Below are 24,823 nucleotides of genomic sequence, written 5' to 3' on the forward strand. Positions count from 1 at the left end.
TGGTGAACCCCGAAGGGCAGCTGATGTTTCCCAACCATATCGCAGCCACCACTCTGCGACCAGACATTGTCCTAGTGCCTGAGTCGACTAAGCAAGTGGTGCTGCTGGAGCTGACAGTCCCATGGGAAGATAGCTTGGATGAGACCTTTGAAAGGAAGCTCTCCAAGTACGCAGGACTGGTTAGCAACTGTCAGCAGGCTGGATGGAGAGCGAGGTGTCTCCCAGTGGAGGTTGGTTGTAGGGGATTCGTAGCCTGTTCTTTAGTTAGAGCCTTCAGCATTTTGGGCATTGAGGGAGAGAGGAAGAGGAGAGCCATCTGCAGCACCACCGATACAGCAGAGAGGGCCTCAAGATGGTTGTGGTTCAAAAGAGGGGAGCCATGGAGTCATAAGTAGCTAGCCATCTGGACACAAGCTGGGGTTTGATCAGCCCCGGCTGGGTCACCTGGAGGAGGTTGTATGATGTTGAAAGACCCGAAACACCCGATGATTCCAGGAACATCACTGAAGATGTGTTCAGAAGTACCAATAGATGTATGTACACAGCGGCACTAAGGGTGTGCACAACAGTGACTTAGCTAATGTTGCTACTGTATGTTTCATTTACACAAATCGGAATTACTGTGTTTATTTTGTGTTGATCCATTTTCACACTCTGGGCAGCTGTTGTGATGATCAACAACAAAGGGAAAGGAGAGCGAGTGCATGTGAACACGAACTTTCCCTCAACCTCACTGGCCTTGCAACTGGATGTGCTGTTCACTGGTTACATGTTAATGTTCTCCCCAAAATAGTATCTGGCTGGACACAGCAGCGACAGCCAAGGGTACAGCAGATCAAGGATCCAGGATCAAATATTTGCCATATACTCTGTATTTACATGTACGTATTAGGAATTTGTTGTGGTGTGTTGATCAGGGTGCAACATGCAATAAAAAACAACATTCATCAATTCAAAGTGCAAAGTACATATATGTCACCATATACAATCCTTAGATTTATTTTCTTACATCATTGTTGTCCCTTCTCACGCCTTATGGCACATCCGGCAGATATCTTGCCGTTTCTTTAGCATTTTGTCTGTTTTTCATGAGGCCGAGTTGCTAGCTCAACACTCAACCCAGCCCAGATGGAAGGAGAGCAAGGAGCTGGTCGGATTCAAACCCGGGACCATTCGTCTCGGGTCCGGTTCAGACGCCACTATGCCATCGGCTGGCTATCTTCTTGCCAGCATACTCAATAAATCCAATAACCATAAACGAATCAATGAAGCATCGCACCTACAGGGTGGACAACCATTGTGCAAAAGACAACATACTGTACAAATACAAAAAGAAATAATAATATTAAATAAATAAGTAATAAATATCAAGAACATGAGAAGAAGAGTCCTTGAAAGTGAGCCTATAGGTTGTGGGAACAGTTCAGTGATGTTATACCCTCTGGTACAAGAGCCTGATGGTTGAGGAGTAATAACTATTCCTGAACATGATGGTGAAAGTCCTGAGGCTCCTGTACCTTCTTCTCAATGGCAGCAGTGAGAAGAGAGCATGATCACAAGAAAATCTGCCTATGCTGGAAATCCAAAGCAACACATACAAAATGCTGGAGGAACTCAGCAGGTCAAGCAGCATCTATGGAAAAAAGTACACAGTCGACGTTTAGTCTAAAACAGACCATGATCTGGGCGCTGGGGGTCCCTAATGATGGATGTGGCTTTTCTGCAGCAATGCTCCATGTAGATGTGTTCAAAGGTAGGGAGGGTTTTACCCATGATAGCTTGGACGGTATCCACTACTTTTTGTCGGATTTTCTGTTCAAGGGTCGTGGTGTTTCCATACCAGGCTGTGATGCAACCAGTCAATATAGTCTACACCACACATCGACAGAAGCTTATCAAAGTTTTAGACGTCATGCCAAATCTTTGCAGATCTCTGAGTATTATAGTGTGTAAGTAGTTATTAAGAATTATATAAAATATAATGTTAGACATCAAAGTATAGATGTGGGATAAAATGCTAACAAATACATAAATATCAGCACATACTTACAATGTAAACAGCATTATAAAAATAGTTTGAAAATGCTTACAGTGCATTTCACTGATTGAGGTAATAGATAGAGGGGGTGGAGGGTGCTAAAGTTGATCAGATTAACTGCCTGGAGGAAGAAGCTTTTAAGATGGTGTGAAGATAATGTTTTAATAGCCCTATAGCACTTTCCAGAAGGGAACTTTTGAAAAAGGAAGTTCGTTGATTGGGTAAGTATCACAATAATTTTTCCTACCCACTTCTTTTTCCTGGACACATACTGTACAAATCCTGCAGTGATGGTAGACCACAGTTAATGACCTTTTCTGCTGACCTGCCAGTTCACTGTAGTTTCCATACATTGTAAGAGGATGCTGCACCAAACCAGACAGTAATGTCTGATGTGACGATTCACTCTATGATGACAGTGTAGAATTGCACTAATACGTTTTGGGGAAGATGGAAATTTACTAACTAACACAAGAAGTACATCCTCTGCCGAATCTTTTTGTTAATGAAGGAGATATGATTCTCCCAGATGAGATCCTGCAAGAGAATGATGCCCAGGAACCTGAACGTTGAAATGGTGCTAACTACAGAGTTGTTGATGATGAGAGTGGGTTCAAAGGAGTCTCAATTCTCCTGGTCAATTTGCATTTCCACTGTTTTGAGGGCATCCAAAATTGCAAGTGGATAGGTTGTTCATTGATATCAAGGGTCAGCTGCATACATGTTAATGTTCTCCCCACAATAATATCCAGTATGACTCACAACAGCACTAGTCAAGGGTACAACAGATGTCAACCAGAGCTAATTCAGCATTTTTGTGGTCCAAAACATGGATTACAATTGAAGAATTTCGTAGCCACTGTGTGTCCACTGTGCGTGTGTCATACTCCAGACGGCACAGTTCATAGTTTATTTTCAACAGTTCACTAGTTCCATTTAAAGTCAGAGAAATGTATACAATATACATCCTGATATTCTTGTTTTTTATTGTGAACGCAAACAGATCTTCCCCATTTTCTTATGTAGGGCTCCTCCATATAGACAAAAAGGGTTAGTTATGTAAAATACCAAAATCCGAACAGCGTGAGCATCAAAATTCAAGTCACTAAAACTTTCAAGTTTCAAGTTTGGAGATAGTGAGGGAAGTTAGTGGTCAGGCTAGTGTGTAGGGACAGGGATGTGGAGGGAATTAGAGGTCAAGCCAGAGTCTAAGCCTCCATTCCGTATTCGAAGGCCAGCGCCGTGGACATGGGACATCTATGGCCAGAGACTGAGTCTGCAAACCTCTGCAAGCCCACTGGGGAAGTCGAGGGCCTAGTATCTGGATTCTAAGCCCAAGTCCACTGGAGGCTGAAGACAGCCTGTCCTAGGTTTAGAGGCCTGTTTATGTGCATGGATGGGAAGGAGGAAAGGGACTTGTTTTGCTGTTGTTGTTTTGTTATTTGTTGTGTAACTGTTTTGTTGTTTTCTGTGTTGTCCTACTGAGCACTGTGAGCACGCTATGTTGGTGCTGGAAAATATGTTAACACTTGCAGGCTGCTTCCAGTACACCCTCGAGTGTGTTAGTTGTTAACACAAACGATGCATTTCACTGTATGGTTCCAAGAACATGTGACAAATAAATTTGAATCTTGAATCTTATGGTTCCAAGGAATAAGCCCATCAAACAGCACATGGTACCACTGCTTAATACTCTGAGGCACAAGTGGAAACTCAAGAGCACATACTGCACTGTGGATACACAAGAGAAGGCAGATGCTGGAATCTGGAGCAACACACAAAACACTGGAGGGACTCAGTGAGTCAGGCAACACTTACTGTGGGAAATGGACAGTTGCCATTTCGGATCATCTGGTCTGCTGAGCTCCTCCAGCGATTTGGGTGTTGCCCATGTATTACCCATTTGCTTTTGGCAGGTTCGGGAAATGACAATATTGGTGAGAAACAGCAAAGAAACCAAATCATGATTATTTCTGCATAATTCCAATGCAAAGACGGTTGTAGACTCCACCACAGTGGGAGTCATAAAATCACACAGCACAGACACAGGCCCTTCAGCCGAACTGGTCACAAAGCTGACCAAGATACCCACTTAAGCTAGTCCTATTTGCCCATCTTCGATCCCTATCCCTTTAAACCTTTTCTAGCCATGTACTTCTCCAAGTATCTTATAAATAGAGCTAACTAAACGCCTCGACCACTTTCTCTGGTACTTCATTCCATATACTAAAACATAAAATATTACAGCACAGTACAGGCCCTTTGGCCCACAATGTTGTGCTGACCTTTTAACCCACTCTAAAATCAATCTTCCCTCTTACATAGCCCTCTATTTTTCTATCATCCATGTGCCTATCTAAGAATTTCTTAAATGCCCCTAACGTACCTGTCTCTACCATCACCATGCACCTACCACTCACTGTATAAAAATATACCTCTGACATCCTCCCTATACTTTCTTTCAATCACCTTAATACTATAGTGCCTTGTATTAGCTATTTTCGCCCTGGGAAAATGTCTCTGGTAGTCAACTCAATCTATACATCTAACAACACGCATAAAAATTGCTGGTGAACGCAGCAGGCCAGGCAGCATCTATAGGAAGAGGTACAGTCGACGTTTTGGGCCGAGACCCTTCGTCAGGACTAACTGAAAGAAGAAATAGTAAGAGATTTGAAAGTGGGAGGGGGAGGGGGAAGATCCAAAATGATAGGAGAAGATGGGGGGGGGGGGAGAGGGATGCAGCTAAGAGCTGGAAAGTTGATTGGCAAAAGGGATATGAGAGGATCATGGGACGGGAGGCCTAAGGAGAAAGAAAGGGGGAGGGGGGGAAACCCAGAGGATGGGCAAGGAGTATGGTGAAAGGGACAGAGGGAGAAAAAGAGAGAAAAAAATATATATATAATAATAAATAAGTAACGGATGGGGTATGAAGGGGAGGTGGGGCATTAATGGAAGTTAGAGAAGTCAATGTTCATGCCATCAGGTTGGAGGCTACCCAGACGGAATATAAGGTGGTGTTCCTCCAACCTGAGTGTGGCTTCATCTTTACAGTAGAGGAGGCCATGGATAGACATATCAGAATGGGAATGGGACGTGGAATTAAAATGTGTGGCCACAGGGAGATCCTGCTTTCTCTGGCGGACAGAGCATAGGTGTTCAGCAAAACGATCACCCAGCCTGCGTCGGGTCTCGCCAATATATAGAAGGCCACATCGGGAGCACCGGACACAGTATATCACACCAGCCGACTCACAGGTGAAGTGTCGCCTCACCTGGAAGGACTGTCTGGGGCCCTGAATGGTGGTGAAGGAGGAAGTGTAAGGGCATGTGTAGCACTTGTTCTGCCTATAAGGATAAGTGCTGTGAGGGAGATCGGTGGGAAGGGATAGGGAGGACGAATGGACAAGGAAGTCGCTTAGGGAGCGATCCCTGGGGAAAGCAGAGTGGGGGGGGAAGGAAAGATGTGCTTAGTGGTGGGATCCCGTTGAAGGTGGCGGAAGTTACGGAGGATTATATGTTGGTTCGGGAGGCTGGTGGGGTGGTAGGTGAGGATCAGAGGAACCCTACTCCTAGTGAGGTGGCAAGAGGATGGGGTGAGAGCAGATGTGCGTGAAATGGGAGAGATGCGTTTGAGAGCAGAGTTGATAGTGGAAAAAGGAGAACACCTCCTTCGTCCTGGAATGAAAAGCCTCATCCTGAGAGCAGATGCGGCGGAGATGGAGGAATTGCGAGAAGGGGATGGCATTTTTGCAAGAGACAGGGTGAGAAGAGGAATACTCCAGGTAGCTGTGAGAGTCCGTAGGCTTATAGTAGACATCAGTAGATAAGCTGTCTCCAGAGATAGAGACAGAAAGATCCAGAAATGGGAGGGAGGTGTCGGAAATGGACCAGGTAAACTTGAGGGCAGGGTGAAAGTTGGAGGCAAAGTTAATAAAGTCAACGAGCTCAGCATGCGTGCAGGAAGCAGCGCCAATGCAGTCGTCCATGTAGCGAAGGAAAAGTGGGGTACAGATACCAGTAAAGGCTTGGAACATGGATTGTTCCACAAAGCCAACAAAAAGGCAGGCACAGCTGGGACCCATACGGGTGCCAATGGCTACACCTTTAGTTTGGAGGAAGTGGGAGGAGCCAAAGAAGAAATTATTAAGAGTAAGGACTAATTCCGCTAGACGGAGCAGAGTGGTGGTAGAGGGGTACTGGTTAGGTCTGGAATCCAAAAAGAAGCGGAGAGCTTTGAGACTTCCTGATGGGGGATGGAAGCATATAGGGACTGGACATCCATGGTGAAAATAAAGCGGTGGGGGCCAGGGAACTTAAAATCATCAAAAAATTTCAGAGCGTGAGAAGTGTCGTACATAGGTAGGAAGGATTGAACAAAGGAGGATAAAACAGTGTCGAGCTATGCAGAAATGAGTTCGGTAGGGCAGGAGCAAGCTAAGACAATAGGTCTACCTGGACAGGCAGGTTTGTGGATCTTGGGCAGGAGGTAGAAACGGGAAGTGCGGGGTGTGGGAACTATAAGGTTGGTAGCAGTGGATGGGAGATCCCCTGAGTGGATAAAATTGGTGATGGTGTGGGAGACAATGGCCTGGTGCTCCAAAGTGGGGTCATGATCGAGGGGTAAATAAGTGGAGGTATCCGCGAGTTGACGCTGTGCCTCGGCAAGGTAGAGTTCAGTACGCCAGACTACAACAGCACCCCCTTATCAGCGGGTTTTATAGTAAGGTTAGGATTAGTGCTGAGGGAGTGAAGAGCAGAGCATTCGGAAGGAGTGAGGTTGGAATTGGAACAAGGTGTGGTGAAGTCATTTTGTACACCTCTATAAAGACTTCTCTCATCCTCCTTCGCTGCAAAGAGAAAGCCTTAGCTCGCTCGACCTATGCTCATAACACATGCTCTCCAATCCAGGAAAGTCCTGGTAAATCTTCTCTGCATCCTCTCTAAAGCTTCCATATTCTTCCTATAATGAGGCAAACAAAACTGAAAACAATATTCCAAGTCATCCTGCCAAAGGGTCTCAGCCCAAAACGTCGACTGTACTTTCTTCCACAGATGCTGCCGGGCCTGCTGAGTTCCTCCAGCATTTTCTGTGTTGTTACAATATTCCATGTGGTCTAACCAGAGTTTTATTAAGCTGCAACATTACCTGGTGAAAACATTGACCAACCTCAGGGTGAAAAAGTTACACCTTTAATCTCTCCCCTCTCACCGTAAATCTACGCCTTCTACAAAGTACATTTATTATCAAAGTATGTATAGAGTAGACAACCTTGATATTCATCTTTTTGCTGCCAGCCACTTGGCACACAATTAAAGAAAAACACATTTAAAGAAAAACCCCACACAAGACCATCAAGCACCCAATGTGTGAAAAAAGTGCAAGTCGTGCAAACAATAAAAAGTAAACAAATAGCATTAGAGTTCCCGAAAGCGTGCCCACAGCCAAGGAGCCACTGAGGCAAATGAAGTCGGTCCAGGATCCTGATGTTCACAGGCCACGGCCACAGAGTCAATTCAGAGCCGAAACACCTTCATCTAGTAATTTCTAAGGTAAGAACATGTTCGGCACAACTTTGTGGGCCAAAGGGCCTGTATTGTGCTGTAGGTTTTCTATGTTTCTATGTTCTGTCAAATTGAGCAAATAGTTTAAAAAGAAGCAACCAAAAACACAACGAACATGAACTGCAGAATCCCCAAAAGTGAGTCCACAACTGCGGAGCGCGTTCAGCGCTGAGGTGAAAGGAGCATGTCCAGAGCCCAATGGCTGCCAGGGTAACAGCTGCCCCCACTTCTGGCAGCAATGGGACCCAAGCTTCCTGCACCTCCTGCACACTGGCAGCAGCAGGAAGAGACCGGTCCCATGCAGGCAGATGGTGCTGAACACCTGGTCGTTTTCCACTCTCCCCTTGATAATTTTAATCTTGCTCGATGCTTTAATCGGCATGGAGAAATGGAAGATTAGAAATCGACACAGCGTACACCCCCCAGTAATGGCCATAGCTGCAGTCTCCACGCTGAATCCCCCATGAGATCGCAGAAGCACCAGATTGCTTAGTCAGCTCAGAAATACATCATTAGAAGGGAAATTACAGACTGCAATTGATCACAGTTCGGAAGAAATATGTTTAGAAGAAGAAGAGTGTCTAGAAGTTTTTGAGCTGTCTGCAGGATGTCGCTGTTGGTTGCTGGTGTTATCTTGCCAGAGTCTTAGCGGAATCTAGTTGTTGATTCTCCAACCCTGGAAGAAAGATGGGTGAGTTGGGCCCATTTATGTCCCTCATGATCTTATGCATCCCTATAAGATCACTCTTCATTCTCTTCCTCTCCAATGAATAAACTCCCAAAATGTACAACCTCTCCCCGAAACTCTATTCCTCAAGGCCCAGCAACATTCTCCAAATACCTTCCAGCTGAATGGCATCTTCCTTATTTAAAGATTAAAGATTAGCTTTATTTGTGCATGTGAACATGCACATTAAGACATACAGTGAAATGCGTCATTTTCATCAAATCAAATCAAGGGGGATTGTGCTGGGTAGTCCATAAGGATCGCCACACTTCCAGCACCAATTTAGCATGCCCACAACTTATTAACCCTAATTCATACGTGTTTGGAATGAGGGAGGAAACCAGACCACCTGGAAGAAACCATGAGGAGAACGTACAGGTAGTAGTGGGAACTGAACCTGGATCAGTAACTGCCGGCATAGAAAACTATTGCGCGAAGCATAATACTACCATGTCGCCTAGTTTCCTGCCAGAAAGCCTCATGCCTCCAACAAACCTTACCTTGGACTCTTAAGAGATCTATATTTTTCCTGCCTACTGCCACAATCACTGTTCCCTCTAAGCTGCGCGGGTGTGTGGCCGCGCAGTAACTGAAATGCTCCTGCACACATAGCCTTTGTTGCCACTCAGCCGGAATTTTCTTTTATATAATGTTATCATAAAGTGCCACACAGTTTTCAGGCCATGTAAATATTTCCTGCTCAGAGCAATGGCTGATGTAAAAAACGGTAGAAGGAACGTTGGCCACAATGATCACTGCCCATGGACTTTCCATGGAGAATGAGGTGTTCAGAAGCAAGTGTGATTGCTGTTTTAGGATACTCAAGCTGCATGTAAGGTGTTATCTGCCCACCTTTAACACCTACTGGAGATTACAAGAAACTTAGCTCTTAGATAACTAAAATACTTGTATAAGCCTATTCCAATGGACCATAGGACCATAAGACATTGGAGCAGAATTAAGCCACTTGGCTCATCAAGTCTGCTGCGCCATTCCATTCTGGCTGATTTTACTATACCTTTCAACCCCATTCCACTGCTTTCTCCCTGTAACCTTTGATGCCTTTTTAAATCAAGAACCTATCAACCTCTGCTTTAAATATGCCCAATGACAAAAACTGACAAACAACCAATGTGCAAAAGAAGACAATCTATGCAAACAAACAAACAAACAAGTAAATAAATAAAGCGATCAATCAATAAATTGGTCATTCAGTAAATCAATAACTCAATCATACTGAGAACATGAGCTGCAGAGTCCTTAAAAATGAGTCCAGAGGTTGTGGAACCAGTTCAGTAAGTTCAGGAGCCTGATGGCTGGATGGTAACAACTGCTCCTGAAAATGGTAGTAAGGTTCCTGTATCTCCTTCCTAATTATCTTGAGCGTGCATCTTTTGTTGAGATTGGCACTGACTCAGCTGTGCATCCGGTCAGAACCATGAGCCAGATTTTCCAGCAAATTTTTCGTCCCTTCCTAATTCTCACTACTAGTTGACTCTTTGCTACATTGCTTCATAACATAATGTCACCTTCCATATGACAACTTCCAGCACTCTCTCTCTTAACAGCACTCCTGTTTCACAGTCTGTTCAGCAACGTAAGAGATAAAGAGAATTTCCTCCAGTTTAGGAGAAGGGAACCAGGAGTCTTTTTTTTAATTCAAGAAAGGGAGTAGGGATAACCTTGGGAATTACAGACCAGTGAGTCTTACTTAAGTGGTGAGCAAGTTATTGAAGAAGTTTCTTAGAGAGAGGATATGTGAGCATTTGGAGAAACAGTCTTATTAGACATAGTCAGCATGGTTTTGTGAGGGGCCTGACTGAATTCTTTGAGGATATGGCAGAGCAGTGGATGTGGTGTATATGTACTTTAGTAAGGCATTTGATAAGGTTCCACATGGCAGGCTCATTTAAGTTTGTTTAACCTCACTTCCAGTTCACAAGTGTAAAGAAGAACAAAATGATTGTTACTGTGGATCAGATGCAGCACAGAAAGAAACATAATAAGATAAAGAACACAATAAATATAAAAAACACACACACAAAAAGCTGGAACTCAGCATGTCAGGCAGCATCCATGGAAGTCAGCAGTCGAGATTTGGGGCCGAGACCCTTCTTCAGGATGGGAAAGGAAGGGGAAAGACGCTAGAATAAAAAGGTGGGGGGAGAAGAACAACCAGTCCTCCTCTAGTGCCACGATGAGGTCATCCTTAGGGTGGAGGAACAAAACCCTACACTCTTTCTCGGTGGCTTCCAACCTAATGGCATAAATATCGATCTCCCCTCCCAGTAAAATAAAATTTCCCATCCCCTCTTCTTCTATTCGCCATTCTGGCCTCTTACCTCTTCTCACTTGTCTATCACTTCCCCTGGGTCCTCCTCCTTCCCTTTCTCCTATGGCCCACTCTCCTCTCCTGTCACATTTCTTCATCTCCAGCCTTTACCTTTCCCAACCACCTGGCTTCACCGATCACTCTCCAGCTAGCTTCCTTCCCCTACCCCTCCTTTTTATTCTGGGATCTTCCCCCCTCGTTTCCAGTCCTGAAGAAGGGTCTTGGCACAAAACACTGACTGTTTATTCATTTCCATAGATGCTGCCTAACCTGCTGAATTCCTCCAGTATTTTGTGTGTGTGTTGCTTTGGATTTCCAGCATCTGCAGAATTTCTTGTGTTTATAAATTTAAATACATAAGATAGCTTATGTACATAGATTGATTATATGTCCATAAAATGATGCTAGGCATAGGTGTATCAGTATAGAAGGTGACTCAGACAAGAAATGATGACATACTCGTGACATGAAAGTCAGGAGACATGGAATGCAGGGAAAGCTAGTTGTGTGGATATAGAATTGGCTTGCTCATAGAAGGCAGAGGATGATAGCAGATGGAGTGTATTCTGCCTGGAGGTTGGTGACCAGTGGTGTTCCACACGGTTCCGTTCAGGGACCCCTGCTCTTTGAAACTTTTGTAAATGACTTGGATAAGGAAGTGGAAAGGTGGGTTAATAAGTTTGCAGATGACATGAAGGTTGATGGTGTTTTGGATAGTGTATAAAGTTGTCATGGGTTACAACGGGACATTGACTGAGCTGAGAAGTGACAGATGGTGTACAACCGGAAAACTGTGAGGTGATTCACTTTGGAAGGTCGAACTTAAAGGCAGAATATAGGGTTAATGGCAGGATTCTTAGCAGCGTGGAGGAACAGGGGGATCCTGGTGTCCACATCCATAGATCCGTCAAAGTTGCAGTGCTAATTGATAAGGCTTTTAAGAAGATGTATGGTATGTTGGCCTTCATTAATCAAAGGATTGAGCTCAAGAGTCACAAGGTAATGTTACAGCTCTATAAAACTCTGGTTAGACCACACTTGGAATATTGCGTTCAGTTCTGGTTGCCTCAACAAAAAGGATGTACAAACTTTAGAGAGTGTGCAGAGGAGATTTACCAGGATGATTAGGGTGCGTGGTATCATAGCGGTTAGTCAAGTGTGACACTATTACTGCCTGGGGCATTCTGGAATTTGAAGTATTGTGTGCACTTCTCATCACCTATCTGCAGGAAATATATCAATAAGATTGACAGGGGACAGAGAAAATTTGCAAGGATGTTGCCAGGACTTAAGGCCCTGAGTTATAGAGAAAGACTGAACAGCTTGGGACTTCATTCCCTGAAGTTCAGCAGAATAAGGAGAGACTTGATAGAGGCATACAAAATTATGAGGGGTATAGAAAGGGTAAACACAAGCAGGCTTTTTCCACTGAGATTGGGTGGAACAATAACCAGATATCATGGGTTTATGGTGAAATGTGAGCTATCTAAGGGGATCCTGGAGGGATCTTCTTCACTCAGAAAGTGGAGAGAGTGTGGAACAAGCTGCCAGCAAAAGTGGTAGATGAGTGTTTGATTGCAACATTTAAGAGATGTTTGGATAAGTACATAGATAGGTGTGGTGTGGAGGGCTGTGGTCCAGGCGCAGATCAATGGGACTAGGCAGAACAATCGTTCAGCATGGACTCGATGAACCAAGGGCTTGTTTCTGTGCTGTAGTGCTCTGACTCCATGGTTCTCTTGCCTCATAACTTGAAACAAAACACATGAATTATCTTGTACTTGGTGGTACTTTACCACATGGTCTAGAGGCCTCCAAACATTTTACACAGTCTTCTGTGATGCATTCGACACAAGCAGACACAATTTTGTCACCAAACATTCAAAACAGGGGTTCCCAACCTGGTGTCCACGGATCCCTTGTTTAATGGTATTGGTCCATAGCATTAAAAAAAAGTTGTGAACCCCTGATTCAAAGGAACTAGATCAACAAGCCAGGTAACAAGCGCAGAAACGCAAAAAATGAACACTGAGTTTATGAAATGTTTTAAGGGCTTCTGCAACCAAGAGATAAGTCATTCTTTCAAACTTCAAAGTAAATTTATTATCAAAATATGATTATGTCACCATTTACTACCCTGAGATTCATTTTCTTGCAGGCATTCACAGTAGAACAAATTCAATAAAAAATAAATTACAAAAAAAAAGAAAAACCACACACAAAGACTGACAAGTAACCAGTGTGCAAAAGAAGCCAAAACTATGAAAAAAGAAATAAATAAATCAATAGGTAGATAAATAAAGAAATAACACTGAGTACCTGAGTTAGTCATAAAGTTATAGAAAAGTACAGCACAGAAACAGGCCTTTCAGCCCATCTAGTATGTGCTGAACTATTTAAACCACCTACTCCAATCAACCTGCAACGGGACCATAGCACTCCATGCCTCTACCATCTATGTACCTATCCAAACTTCTCTTAAACATTGAAATTGAGCTCCCACGTACTCCTTGCGCTGGCAGCTTGTTCCGCACTCTTACGGCCCTCTGAGTGAAGATGATTCCCTTAAATTTTACATCTTTCACCCTTAACCTGTGACCTCTGGTTGTAGTCCCACCCTACCTCAGTGGAAAAAGCCTGCTTGCACCTACCCTCTCTATACCCCTCATAATTTTGTATACCTCTGTCAAATCTCCCCTCCATCTTCTATGTTCCAAGGAATAAATTCCTAAACTATTCAATCTTTTCTTATAACTCAGGTCTTCCAGACCCAGCAGTTGTGAGTTCTTTTGATATAAAACAGTGACTTCCACTGGAAACCGGAAACCTTACAGTCTGCTGAAGTAATTTACCTCTCACATTAAGTTGTCTTTACATCCGAAGTGATTCCAATACATTTGACTCCAGCTACCTGTTCAAACCAGTGGCTGGACTGTTAATTATATCACGGCCCTTAAATTCACCATTGCACCTGCTGATTGACAAAGAGCAGCTCAACAATACTGCATTTTGTTTGCCTTTTCTCGAAATTTAAAGATCAGAGATTAATCCAGGTCCGTAGTTTACCTGCTGAATTACAACATACCAAGGACAATAACAGCACTCACCATGGGTGTTCACACACAATGCAGGTATTTTGGAGAGTTGCCAAGGGCAGATTTACCATTGTTTTCTCTAAAATGAAACTTCAGTCCAATTAACTTTGACTTCACCACAATGTACACTGAGTACCAAACACAGCACAAAATGTCTGCTCCACCATCTCTGCACTACAACTGTTTTATGACACAAAGTGAGAATCCAAACAGCGATAAGACAAGACATACTTTTCATAATTATAGAGAGCAGACATTATGGTCCTAATATTCTGCTGTTGAAGACCTACTTATTGTTCCATCAGCCCTCTCCCACTGTATAAACATAAAAATAATATCGGATGTATTGAAAGTAACACACACTAAGTGTTGCAAGTACTCAGCAAGCCAGGCAGGATCTTTGGAGGAGAATAAACAGTCAACATTTTGGGCTGAGACCCTTCATCCGGACTGGAAAGGAAGGGGGAAGAAGCCAGAATAAGAAGGTGGGGTTAGGAGGAGGAGGACAAATGGGCGGGTGATAGGTGAAATGAGGTAAGGCAGAAGATAGGTGGGTGGGAGAAGGAGATATGGTGAGAACTGAGAAAGGTAAAGGGCTGCAGAAGAAATCTGATAGTGGAGGAGAGTGGACCATGGGAGTAAGGGAAGGAGGGGCAAACCAGTGTGGAGTAACATGCAGATGAGAAGAGAAGGGGTAAAAGGGAAGCCAGAATGGGAAATGGAAATAAAGAGAATGAGGAAGGGGAGAAATTACCAGAAGTTGTGTTAGTATACTTAACCATTTATTGAACCTTTCTTTGTACATAGAATATTACAGACCCCTTGGCCCACAATTTTCACAGACAACAGATTTTGCAAAGAATGGTGTGAAAAGCAAAAATCATCCAGTGAGCAGCAGTTCTGTTGGTGAAAATGCCCTGTTAATGAGAGAGGTCAGAGGAGAATGGTCAGACTGGTTCAAACTGACAGGAAGGCAACTAACTCAAATAATCACAAGGAGAGAAGAGCACAGTACAGGCTCTTCACCCATGATTTTGTGCCACCCTTTTAACCTACTCCAAGATCAATCTAATCCTTCCCTCCTGTATAACAGCCCATTTTTTATTTATCCATCTGCTTTTCTAAGTTTCTTAAATGTCCCTAATGTTCTGTCTCTACCACCACTCCTGTAAGAGTGTTCCACATACCCTCCTCTCTTTGTATAAAAAACTTCCCTCTAACATCCCCCTTATACTTTCCTCCAATCACCTTAAAATTATACCCCCTTGCATTAGCCATTTCTGCTTTAGGAAAAAGTCTCTGGCTGTGCACTCGATCTATGCCTCTTATCATCTTGTAAACTCTATCAAGTCACCTCTCACTGCCCCCAACTCCAAAGAGCACAGCCCTAACTCACTCAACCTATCCTCACAAAACATGCTCTCTAATCCATCCTGGTAAATCCTGAAAGATCAGACATGTGCTGATTTCCTTCACAAAGACGAAACTAATGGGTCTTTATGATTGTTCTTCCACTGAGCAATGCGGTAGGCTACGTTGGCGCTGAAATGTGTGGCAACACCTGCGAGCTGCCCCCCAGCACACCCTCAGGTGTTTTGATTGTTAATGCAAAAAATGTATTTCCCTGTATGTGTCAATGTACATGTGATAAATAAACTCAAATCTGGGTTCTTAATGATTTGGTGCTTTCCCAGGCATTGAAACTAGTCTTTATTTAATTCCAGACTTATTTGATTAATGTTTTTTTAAATTTGCTATGAAAGGATTTGGATTCATTTCTTTGGATTATGATCTCCGTGATACCATCATTCAAAGAAGTATCAGAGAAAAAAACTTGGGACAATTTTCTTCAGCATCCGGGGGTGAATTTTTTTTCTTCTCCGTTTTGATCCATCTAAACCAAACGGTTAACTTTTGTTTATCTTCTATTGATCCTTAAGTCAATAAATTTTTGCCTTTCAAAGTCGAAGTACAATTTATTGTCAAAGTATCCATATACCTTGAGATTCATTTTCTTGTAGGCATTTGCAGGGAAAAAAAACAACAGAATTCGCGAGAAATTATACAAAAACAAATACTGACAAACAACCAATGTGCAAAAGACGACAAATTGTGCAAATAGAAACAATATTGAGAACATGAGTTGTAGAGTCTAAATTCAGATTCATTAGCCTATTGCCCCAACCTCAGAGATCCCAGAAGACAGCTACTAAGCTGCACAATAATTCTTTTGTGTAAAGGGAGAAAACGTTATCTGCATCTTATATAATCTTCTTCCTGAATCAGATCATTTACCTCATCAAGCTCACAAATTAATATCTTTGGTACTATTGATGCTCTACATATTTTTATGGACATTTAATGTTTGTTACATGATTAACTTTTCAATAACACAATTGGAAATTATTACTCTTTTCTGCCATCTTTCAACCAAGGTTAAAGAAAATCACTGGAGCAGTTTGACTGTAAGTTCAAACTACACCATCAGGGCAACAATCAAAGCACCTCGCAAAGAAAACATAGTTTATCCGACATAATTCTGTTTTCATTAAACACAGACTTGTCTGTGGATCAGTGTCAGCTGCAGATTCAGGAACATTATGCGGTAACGAGTCAGAGATGAGTTGATTATAAAGCAAGTGTTTAACACTGTCCGACAGAAAAAAGTTAGGCACAGCAACAAGGGAATAGAAGTATTGCTCAAGATCCATGACTGTGTGGGACAAATAGAAGTTACTCCTGAAATCTATGTGAATCTTTGGTTTATTGCACATTGCACTTTGGCTGTTGTGTTTTTTTTAACTTAAGCAAGTATCTGTTTCATAATTTACACCAAACATAGAACACAGAACACTACAGCATGGTACAGGCTCTTCAGCCCACAATGTTGTGCAGACACTTTAACCTACTCTAGGATCAATCTAACTCTTCCTTCATACATAGCCCTCCATTTTTCTATCATCCATGTGCCTATCTAAGAGTTTCCTAAGTGCCCCTAATATATCTGCTTCTACCACTATCACTATCATGGCAGGGTGTTTTATGCACTCACCACTCTCAGAGTAAAGAGCTTACTTTTGACATCTCCCCTATCCTCATTAGATGTTCAAGATTCAAGAATGTTTATGAGTGTAAAGGAGATTTATGATTGTTACTCTGTATCCGATGCAGCAGAAGAAACATCACAATAAGCATAAAGAACAAAATAAATTCAATAAATGTAAATATATAAGCAATCCTATAAAACACAATGTTCATGCTCTCTAGTTCAGGCAGCATCCTGGTAAATCTCTGTACCCACTCTAAAGCTTTCACATCCTTCTGATAATAAGATGACCAGAACTGAACACAATATTCCAACTGTGGTCTAACCAAGGTACAGGAGCCTTAGGCCCCACAAAACCAGGTTCAGAAACAGTTAATACCTTTATGAAGAACGCATGGCAGCATCTTTACTTTCTCAGAAGTTTGCAAAGATTTGGCATGTCGTCTAAAACAGTGACACACTTTTGGATATGTCAGTATGTGGTGGAGAGCATATTGCTGGTTGCATCATGAAATGGGATGGAAACACCAATACCTTTGAATAGAAAATCCTACAATACAGCCCAGTCCATCAGGGGTACAACCATTTAGCACATCTACAACGAGTGCTGTCACAGGAAAGCAGTATTGATCATCAAGGATCCCCACCGTCCAGGACATGCTCTCATCTCACTGCTGCCATCATAAGAAGGTACAGACAGCTCAAGACCCACATCACCAGAATCAGAAACAGTTATTATCCCTCAATCATCAGGCTCCTGAACCAAAGGGGATAACTTCACTTGCCCCATGATGATCTGTTCCCAGCACCTATAGACTCACTTTAAAGGACTCTTCATCTCATGTTCTTGATAATTATTGCTTATTCATGTACGTTTGTATTTATTTATTTATTATTATGTAGCCTCAAGGCACCAATGTATTTTTATCTGTATTAAATTGTCAATTTAAATTTCTAAACACTAGTAATTACACTCAAATAACCTATGAGCACATTAGAAAAAGCCTTTTGATTCTATGTATCTACATCTAAAGGCTATTTTACTAGGTAACTTGTACAGTGGCTTGTTCATTCAAACGTCTAATCAACCAATCATGTGGCAGCAACACAATGCACAAAAGCAAGCAGACATGATGAAGAGGTTCAATTGTTGTTAAGATCAAACATCAGAATGGAGAAGAAATATGATCTAAGTGACTTCGACCATGAAATAACTGTTGGTGCCAGATGGGGTGGTTTGAGTATCTCAAAAACTGCTGATCTGGGAATTTCACACACGGGCAGTGGGAATTGAACACTTATAGGTGATCACTAGTGCTGAAAATTTCTTGCGTGAACTCCTACCATGCTATTGCCTTTGGTGCATATTTTGTGATTGACAGCAAAGTTTGAAAATGCTAACATTTTGAAACTAAAATAGAAAGTTCAAGAAAACACTGGTCAGGTTGATGGAGGGAAAAGGCAAATTTTGGTCTTTGAGAGGACCCATCATCAGAATATGGTGGGTTTATAAATTCACTGCTTTGCCCTGAATTTGCCAAGTAAATGGATATTGATGATACATTCAAGAGAAGCATTTTGACCTGGACACTGTACACACTTATTGACTCTTTTTCAAACACTGAGTGATTTTCATCCAGGGGGCAGTCTGGATCACAGTTTAAGTCTTGTTGGATTCTGATACTTTTGCATCCAAAAATTCTTCAGAAGTCAAGAACGAGGCATAAAACTTATTGCTTACAATAACTTTAGTGAATGCTACAAGAGGAAAGCAGAACAAGAAAAAGAAGTGTTGAGAAAACAAAGAGAAGACAAGACTAAAAAGTAGTCATGCTCCTCTCTTACTCAGAAAATAGGTAACAAAATTCCATTGATAACAATTAACCAATAAAACAACCAGATTCAAGTAGCGTGACACCTGCTCTTGAAAACTAAGAAGGTTTTAGAAAAATAAAGAAACAGCTGTACCTTAATTACTGGAAAATTCACTGAACGATTACATGTTTATAGGTGATTATATAAAAACACAAGCAAGTGTAGGCAAGTTAAACTACAAGAAAATTCTACACCGCAATCCAACAGGTTTCATAAGAAAGATGGGACTTCCAGCAGTATAGTGACACAACCATATTCCTTACATTCACTTCTGTCGCATAAAACTTTGCAAGAGAAATACGGCTGTGGAATATTCAAGATGCTGTCACTAAGTACAAACATAGTCTTGCAGGCACAAGCCAATAAATTAGGCTTTAATTTTAGTTTTTCCTACCTGGATTTATCTTTAATTATTTCTTCTTCAGAGCTGGAGTCTGGGATTTCTCTTCACTGTAGGAGACAGAAAGAGCAATTCTTTGATGAGGCTGAATTTGGAGCGTAGTGTGCCTGCAGGAAAGATAAGCTTGAATGAATACAGAGAATATTTACAAGTTTAGTCCAACTGGTGTTCAATTCCCACTGCTGTCTGTAAGGAGTTTGTATGTTCTGTCTATGAACACGTGGCTTTCCTCTGGACCCTCTGGTTTCCTCCGACATTCCAAAAACATAGGGTTCGGGTTAGTGAGTTGTGGGCATGCAATGTTGTCCCCCAAAGTGTGATGACACTTGTGGACAGTCCAACACAATCCTCGCTGATTTGATTTGATGCTAAACGTCACATTTCACTGAATGTTTCGATGTACATATGATAAATCTAATCTTAAAAAGACCTTATCCTCTATATAGAGCTCCCAGTGACCTCACAAGTTTCCTTCCACAACTGAAAGACACGTAGTTTGGCAGGCTTTATAAATTACCCACTAGTGCGTAGATGAGTGATCAAATCTCCGGCTGATGAAGAGAATCCTATTCTCCAGACAATGAGATTAACATCATTTTAATATAGATAGAGACAGCCTGAAAATGTTGGGCCCCATCACTGAGTACATCTACAAAGAAAGCTGGCACAAGAAAGCAGCATCTATCATTGAGGACCCCCGCCATCCATGCCATGCTTTCTTCTTGCTACTCTCATTGGGAAGGAAGTACAGGAGCCTTAATCCCACATCACCAGGTTCAGGAACGGTTGTTACCCTTCAACCATCAGGCTCCTGAACGAGCATGGATAACTTCACTCACCTCAACTCTGAACTGATTCTTCAGCCTATTAACTCACTTTCAAGAACTCTACAACTCATGCTCTCAGCATTCGTTCTTTCTTTCTTTCTTTCTTTATTTGCACAGTTTGTTTTCGTTTGCACATTGGTTGTCAGACTTTGAGTGTAGTTTTTCACTGATTCTATTATCTCTCTGTTCTACTGTGAATGCCTGCAAGAAAATGAATCGCAGAGTAGTATATGTTGACAAAAACGTACATACTTTAATAATAAATTCATTTTGAACATTTCTGATGATGTTGCAAGACCAGCAGCAGGAGATGCTACATTACAATACAGCTACGTTACAAAATTGCTGGATGTAGGGACAAACATGAGCTACAAGGATTCAAGTTTAGCAAAGTTTGGATGGCGCCGAACTACAGCCTTTATTGAGGTCATGGCTCAGACTTTATTTTTTGTTGTTTTTAGGTTCATAGGGATAGCTTTGGGAACAGAGGGAGGAGTCAGATTAGGGTTTAGCGACAGAGATGTGGAGGAGTTTGAGGTCAGGCCAGAGGCTAAGCCTCTACTTCGCATTCAAAGACCAGCAATGCAGATGTGAGACATCCATAGTGGGATATTGGGCCGGAAAGTCAGTGTGAATGAGGATTGGTGGCCCCCTCCCCCAACCCCCAGGATCAGTAACTTACCAGTGGGTTTCAGAATTGGAGTTCTGTGCAGGCAGGAGGAATGAGGGCCAGTGCCCCCCAGGGTACTCAAATTGGCAAGAGCAGAGTTCAAGGCCTAGTGTTCAGGTCTGGAGCGTTTGAGGCCTGGAGTTTGGCGTCTTCATCCAGGGTTCTCATTTACCAACAGCAGTTAGTCAGCTAGTCCAGGGGTCAAGACTAAAGATCAAAGCCCGAATGTCAATTGGAAATAAGGATGTTGAAGCCCAATCCCAGAGTCTGTAAATCTCTGTGAGTTCACTGGGAAAGTTAAAAACTGAATGTCTGCAAGTTCAAGTCCACTGAAGGCTGAAGGTCGAAGGTGGCTTCTCCTGGGGCTGGACGACTATGTACGTGTGTGAGTGGGAGAAATTGGGGCTTGTTTTGCTGCTATTATTTTGTTCCTTGTTGTGTTCTGTGTTGTTCTGCCGAGCACTGTGGGCATGCCATTTTGGCGCCAGAATATGCAGTGATACTTGCAGACTGCCCCTACACGCATCCTTGAGTATGTTGGTTGTTAATGCAAGCAACACATTTTACACTATGTTTCCACATACACGTGATTAGTAACTGAATTGTGAATCTTGAATCTTGAGCTGCTCAATGGCCAACGCACAAGGTGTATCACAGAGAGAAATTTTAAACATAGAAGCAGACAAATTCACGCCACACTAGTATCAGGGAGTTCACCTCTGAATGATTTTATTCAATCTTGCAGGTTAGTGGACAAAATATTTCAGCTGTTCACTCAAAAGATGTGAATAAAATGAAGGATATGCTGTAACACAGTGTCTATTATTTTTGTGAATTTATTCTCGTTCATTTAAATAATTTATTATGGGTAATCTGTAAAAATAAGGGAATTGCATACATCATAACTCTATCCCATGATATGTGCATGCCTCGCTTGAAGTAAAGACTAAGTTAGACTGGCATTCTGAACTTCCTGTCCTTTCCTTCCAATTAGGTTTATCTTCTGGAGTTACAGAACATAACAGTGGCAACGAGGAAGTATTAAATGAACCTGGAGATGACTACCCACCAGTTGAAGTGCAGCGAGAAGTTTGAGTTTAAAGAAAAGCACCATGAGAAATGGTCAAGTAAATAAAAGCACAGCATGTGCTTCTTTTGAAGGGACAGACATGGTTGGGTTTCAACATAAAGGCAGAAAATGGACAAATTCATGTGTTTATAAACAGTAAGTACCAGGCAATAACAATTATAAGTATAAAAAGAAGAAATGGCTAGTTACATCAGAAAGATTGATGCACTCAATTGCATGAGTGATAACTGGGTATTAAACATTAAGCAAACTAAACAGTATTTTGAAGCAAATCAAATAGCCAATGAGAAGTGTGTGCCAATTTTGCTGGGTGCATTGGATTTAAAGATGTACAGTTTAACTGCTTTAACCAAACCAGTAGAAATGAGCTTTGCTGATATCATAAGAGTAATGCAGGAACATTTAGAACCAAAACCACTGTTAACTGTAAAACGCATTAAGTTTCATAAGTGGAATCAAAAGGAAGGGGAATCCATTTCAGCATACGTGGCTGAATTGAAGAAGTTGTCTGAGCATTGTCAGTTCAGTGATGGGCTTAATAATGCACTGAAGAGATCAGTTAGTTTGTGGAATCTTACAAGAAAGCATTCAAAAACATCTCCTAACTGAAGCACAACTTACATTTTAAAAAGCAGTTGAAATTGCTGTATCAATAGAAACAGCAGACAGAGATTCAATTGAGTTGCAGTCAAGAATGAAAGTGAGCATAAACAAAATTGCAATGTCCAAAACAGAAATTGGCCTGGCCGAACAAATTATGTTACCATTGTGGCAGGCACTCATATACACTACACCAATGCAGATTTAAAGGTGAAACTTGCAGCAAAGTATGACACATACAAATATCATATCAGACACAAAAATAAATGGAATTCTCAGGGAAGGGCTAAAGATAAAAAGTTGAAGTTTCAAAAAGAGTACTAATCTGCATGCTGTTGATGAAAAGTCTGATAATGATAAGAGTGATGGAGGACTAAGTAGCCTTAAGAGTTTCATGTGAAAACTAACCAGAGACAAAAGCATTATGACTTACACCAGAAGTCAATGACAAATTAATTAAATGGAATTGGACACAGGTTCAGCTGTTTCAGTCATTCCACAATATGAAGTTGAACAGCATTTCAAAGATATTAAATTGAAGCCTGCAAATATCCAACTAAGAATTTATGTTGAAGAAAACTCCTGTGGGAATGACATTTATAACAGTGGAATACAACAACCAACAATCTTCATTGGGCTTGTATGTGGTAAAAACAGGAGGACCAGCATTGGGGGGTGGGGGGTGGGGGGCGGGGGGCATGATCAGCTGAGACGACTACAACTTGACTTGGGTCTTTATTCTTTGGAACGTAGAAGGTTGAGGGGGGACTTGATAGAGGTGTTTAAAATTATGAGGGGGATAGATAGAGTTGACGTGGATAGACTTTTTCCATTGAGAGTGGGGGAGATTCAAACAAGAGGACATAAGTTGAGAGTTAAAGGGCAAAAGTTTAGGGGTAACATGAGGGGGAACTTCTTTACTCAGAGAGTGGTAGCTGTGTGGAACGAGCTTCCAGCAGAAGTGGTTGAGGCAGGTTTGATGTTGGCATTTAAAGTTAAATTGGACAGCTATATGGACAGGAAAGGAATGGAGGGTTATGGGTTGAGTACAGGTCGGTGGGACTAGGTGAGAGTAAGAGTTCGGCACGGACTAGAAGGGCCAAGATGGCCTGTTTCCGTGCTGTAATTGTTATATGGTTATATTATATGGTTGATTGGAGATGCATCCACCATTTGCATACCACACCCTCTGCAAGAGTCAATGGAAAGCAAATTAAGGAAGGTACTAGATGATGTCACAGCAGTGTTCAAGGATGGCATGGACAACTCAAACATATCAAGGGTAAAACAGTGCTAAATGAAAATGCCACACTCAAGTTTTACACAGCCCATCCAGTTCCTTATAACATCCGTGATAAAACAGCCAGTGAGTTAGAGTGCATGGAGGCTGAAGGAGTTCTTTCCAAGGCTGAGTGGAGCCCATGGGCAATGCCAGTGGTCCCAGTAGCCGAGAAGAATGGGTTTATCAGGATCTGGGATGATTTTAAGGTCAACATCAGTACTGAAAGTAGATCAATACCCTCTGCCCAAGATAGGGGATATCCTTGCAAACCTCTCAGGGGGAAAACAATTTAGGAAAATGGACTTATCTGAGGCATACCCACAGATGGAAATGGAAGAAGACTCCAAGAAGAGTCGAAAAGAAGTGTCATAAACACTCACAAAGGGTTTTATCGCTACAATAGGCTTATTTCTGGAGTAGCATCTACACCTGCACTCTGGCAGAAAGCTATTTACCAGGCACAGTATTACCTGGATGACATCATTGTTGCTGGTAAGGATGTCAAGGAACTTCTCCAAAATCTCAAGACAGTGTTAAAAAAGATTAGAAGATTACGGGCTCAGAGCACAACACAACAAAAGTGAATTCCTTAAACCAAGTATCACTTGCTGTGATCAAACTATTGATGCACAAGGATTACACAAGAGTGGTGAGAACATTCAAGCAGTGGTGGATGCTCCAAGGCCAAAGGATTTGTCGATTTACTATGACAGATTCCTGCCATACCTAGCTACTGTGCTCCACCCCTTGAACTCATTACTACAAATTGGGAAGAAATGGCACTGGACAAATCAGTGTGAGGTGGCTTTCCAAAAGGTAAAAGAAAGTAGCCGAGTTAAACATTATACTCACACATCATGATCCTCATCATCTAGTGAAGCTTGCCATGCACTGATTGGGCTGCCAACACATTCAGAAGAAAGGTATCCTGAGCTGTCAGAGCCACATCCTGCAGTCCCAGAGACAATTCCTACAACCACCACAAAGGAGACCCCAACCTGAGATTGTTTCACATCCACAAGTCTCACCTGCCAAGCAGAGTGACCCACCCCCCCAACTAGTCAGGAAAGACATTATCCCACCAGAGTAAGATATCCTCCACAGCGATTAAAACTTCAGGCCTGAATGGGTCAAGTTAAAATTTACTATGCTGTCGATGTCTATCAACATGGGGTGCTGATCTGGGGATTCAGAGGGGTGGAGCAGAAGGGGGAAATTTGACTGTGGAAGATGCCAGTGGAGGTAGTGGATGATGGGTCCCATTTCAACATCTGAC

The 24,823-nt window shown here is 42.2% G+C and overlaps 1 protein-coding gene across 3 annotated transcripts in view; it reads right to left on the bottom strand.

Moving 5' to 3' along the window:
* The window catches only part of LOC134350350 (neurocalcin-delta), a 335,975-nt gene that overhangs the window by 176,871 nt on the left and 134,281 nt on the right, over positions 1-24,823 (bottom strand). For 2 of the 3 annotated variants that reach the window (XM_063055432.1, XM_063055423.1), the window contains exon 2: positions 19,073-19,185. The gene's annotated coding sequence lies outside the window, so the exon portion shown is untranslated. Of the gene's footprint in view, positions 1-19,072; positions 19,186-20,587; positions 20,601-24,823 lie in introns of those variants that run through there. The other variant, XM_063055442.1, reaches the window with a different exon arrangement.

This window comes from Mobula hypostoma, chromosome 1 (assembly GCF_963921235.1).
Source record: "Mobula hypostoma chromosome 1, sMobHyp1.1, whole genome shotgun sequence".
NCBI classification, from domain to species: Eukaryota; Metazoa; Chordata; class Chondrichthyes; order Myliobatiformes; family Myliobatidae; genus Mobula; species Mobula hypostoma.